Genomic DNA, 4165 nt, shown 5'->3' with positions numbered 1-4165 from the left:
TTATTGTGACCCATTTCCTTTACTTGAAATATCTGGGTTTAGTTGCTGACATAACATTGTACGTTAATGTTCCAATTTGCTGCGTGCGAGATGAACTTCCACAAATCATTCTGAATGTCATCGTGAAGGCATTTGTAATTGCTGATTTTCAATCTAGGCCACAATCCTGTGGAATGTGCGCTCGCGCGTGCGCTCTCGCTCTCTCTCTCTCCCCCCCCCCACACTTTTACCAGTAGTTATTGGCAGATTTCATTGTGCCCCTAAAGAAAGCCTAACTCCTGATTGGACAAATGGGCAGGAGCAAGAAGGATGTTTAAGCGGATGTCATAGCTGTCAACTTTTCCCATTTCTTGCGAGGAATCCTATTCGGAATAAGGGAATTTCCTTTAAAAAAGGGAAACACTGACAGCTACGGCAGATGTGTTGCAGTCTCACCAGTGCTGGCTGCTTCCCTTTTATGGCAAGACAAGCCATTCAAAGCTCGGTCCAGCTGGATTTAACAGTAACCTACTGAAGAAAATGCTCCTCCATGTTCCATTTCGAAGGCCGTGGTGCAACTTTTCACACATAGCAGTTGCAGAGTGACTCTATATGGGCCAGTGGGCTGGCTGTGCCCAGGGGTGTATATGTGGAATCAATATTTTTGGCACATCAATCTGCACTGGCTTACATTGAATTGTATTTGCCATTTTATTACTGCCCATTTACTCTGTTTGGAGAGGTCCTTTTGTAGCTCTCCACAGTCTCTCTTTGTTTTAACCCTGAAGAATTTAGTACTGTCAGCAAACTTGGCCACCTCACTGCTCACCCTCAACTCTGGATCATTTGTGAAAAAGTTTTTTAAAACCCACAGGCTAATTGTTGCGACAACTTCACTTTCTATATCTCTCTGTCTGGAGCACCATCCATTTATTCCTACTCTCTGCTTCCAGCTACATAACCAATTCCTGACCCATAAGAGGATTCTGCTCTTCTTCCATGACTGCAAAGTTTACTACGACGTGTTTGATGAGGTACCTCGTTGAAAGCTTTTTGAAAGCCCAAGTGCACGATGTCAACTGGATCACTTCTATCTTTGTGCTTGTGAACACTCTCAAAGAACTCTAATAGGTTCGTGAGACGGGACTTGCCCTTGTAGAAGTCATCCTGGCTCAACTTCAGCATGCTGGCTCTATTTGTTCTTCTATATCAGTGTTTCCCAAACTTGGGTCTCCAGCGGTTTTTGGACTACAACTCCCATCATCCCTAGCTAGCAGCATCAGTGGCCAAGAATGATGGAAATTGTAGTTCAAAAACAGCTGGAGACCAAAGTTTGGGAAACACTGTCCTATATGCTTATTTCATCTTTAACAATACTTTCCACCAGTTTTGCAAGTGCAGACATTAAGCTAATGGGCCTTTAATTTCCAGAATCCCTCTTTAAAAATTGTTGTTACATTGGCTACTTTCCAGTCCTAAGATATGGAGAAATATTCTGATATAATCCTTGAAATAAATGCAGGGCCACCATATTGTTGGAACCATTTTTAGGTTGGGCTTCTTTGGAGCTTGTGTGTGATGTCCAGGTAGGCTCAGTCGCCCCACATGGATGCAGTTACTTGGGATACCTTTCACCCAAAGTTTCTTCTTTTCCATGCCTCAGCCCCTCTGTCCACGTGGGGCAGATTGTTTGTGCGTAGAGGCTGGGAAGCTGGCAAGGAAGGTGACTGAGTGAAAGGGAAGCTTATTCATCTCCTCCTCACCTCTCTTGCTTGCTTAGCAGTACCCATTGGCACCACTTCCTTTTGGGTATACCCGGGGATCATGTCTATACCACACAGACCACTTGCATTAGTCTGCATCTATACAGCTATAAGGGACGTGAGTGGCGCTGTGGGTTAAACCACAGAGCCTCGGACTTGCCAATCAGAAGGTCGGCGGTTTGAATCCCTGCGACGGGGTGAGCTCCCGTTGCTCGGTCCCTGCTCCTGCCAACCTAGCAGTTCGAAAGCATGTCAAAGTGCAAGTAGATAAAAAGGTACCGCTCTGGCGGGAAGGTAAACGGCGTTTCCGTGCGCTGCTCTGGTTCGCCAGAAGCGGCTTAGTCATGCTGGTCACATGACCCGGAAGCTGTACGCTGGCTCCCTCGGCCAATAAAGCGAGATGAGCGCCGCAACCCCCGAGTCAGCCACAACTGGACCTAATGGTCAGGGGTCCCTTTACCTTTATACAGCTATAAAAAAAACTGCTCGGGGGGGGGGAGGGGAGAGGTTTTAAGGCTTGCAATGGGAAATCTCATAGAATTCAGATTTCAGCTCTACAGTGACATCTGGTGTCAGTTTTAAACACTTTCATAACTTCATCTTTTTTAAACTAATGTAGCTGGGTCCCTAGATGAAGCTGTAATTCTACTTGTGGAGCTGGCTAGGTTACAAGAGGCAGCTGAAGCAGGAGCCCACCATCTCTGAGCAGCAAGAGGGGCAAGTGGGGTGACAACCACCCAGGGAGATTCATCCCCATCTGCCTCTCTCATTGCACTGTGACTGCAGTAAATGTAACTGCCATGCAAATAGCACACAGGAGCCATGCTGCTTAAAAAGGACTAGACTACATTCAACCATTACATAGTCCACCAATACAACGATTCAGAAATATAGTCTTTATTAGATTTCTCTTTTTTTAACAGTAGACTAAAATGTCTTTTGTTGCCGGAGTTACAGTGCATTCCAACTGCTTTGTAACTGATTGATTCAGCATATGATGACTTGGCCAATTCAGGATCAGGGGGAAATGAAAACATGCAGCTACAGTGCTTTTCTTTTTTTAAATTTTATTTTCTTTAATGAAAAACAACTTAAAATGAGATGGGAACGAATCCTATCCATAATGCCAACCCTCTTTTTCTGCTTCTCCTCGGTGACTAACGGCCATTAAGTAAAGTGTAGCTGAAGTAGTTAAGAAAGAGGAAGCTGCTACATTCTCAGCTCAGGAAAGAGACAGGCCACTGTAGCGAGGGCAGAACAACACGTCAAAAGCACAGGTCAGCAGCCCCTTTTCAAGCTCCCAATTACTATTTGAAACATCTGCTTCAACTCGTCCTGTGTCCTGATGTCATTACGATGTATATTTTCCTCCCTTGCCAACCAGTGATGCAAAGCAGGGACACAGAAACAAGAGATTGTAAGGATGTCAGGACACACTCCAAGTTGATCTAGAAGTCACAATTGGGGAAGGGGGAACTATTTCTACAGCATCCCTGTGTCACACCCTTAGGGCCCCTCCAGACATCCTTTTTCATGTGCATTCAAAATTATTTGTGCTCATGATGGTTATCAGGCAGGTTTCCCCTCTGAGAACACCCTGCTTTGTTTCCAATAATCACGTCTCCTCGCTTCCGCTGCAGTCCTCTAACTTTACATGCCGCAAATGTTTCGGGGCAAGGGTTTGTCCCACTTCTGTTGCGCTATAACACCCCTCCGGAGAGCAAGAATACCATAAATATTGAAAAACCATGGAACGATATGTGGGCATTCCAGTATGAAAGCACCACTAACACACTATTATTGTGTCAATGGTAGAATATTCCCCTTCCCCCCCCCCACACACAAACACCCCTCGTCTGGTGGTGGCATTGTAGTTTCCTTTGACCATTTCAGGTGATAATTTCCCACACACCTTTCAAGAATGCAAGCGACGCACAAAGCCAGAGAAACACTCGTCTAGAGTCAGAGGCTGTTAGGATGGAAAGGGAAGTATCTCTCGCCGCACAGCACCCGACAAAATAAGAACATCAAAACACCTTTCTTCGTCAGCACGATAACGTGTGCTCTGGCAAAGCATCCTGTACAAAATGAGGTACCTAAACAGATAGTAAAATCTAATGGCAACTGAGGGCTGGCTCAGCCACGTGCATGGCCCCTGTGCGGATCCCCTGAAATGGATGAGGGCAGATGGATGCATTATCAGGAACACAGAGCTGCTGTCGAAAGAAGGATCCATGTGACAGGTCCTCCCAGATGCAGTGTAGAAAGCTAGAGCAACAAACAGGAACATCTGCTGCGGACTGGGTAGCTGACATCACTTCCTGCTCCTTTCACCACAGCTGCTAGGAAGAGCCAGGAGTCGCAAACTGCCCAAGGGAAAGTGCACAGGGCCCCAAAGGATGGTGTGTGTGTGTGTGTGTGTG

Source organism: Podarcis erhardii (assembly GCF_964252035.2).
Source record: "Podarcis erhardii genome assembly, chromosome: 5".
Taxonomy (NCBI): domain Eukaryota; kingdom Metazoa; phylum Chordata; class Lepidosauria; order Squamata; family Lacertidae; genus Podarcis; species Podarcis erhardii.
This window is presented reverse-complemented; position numbering follows the sequence as displayed.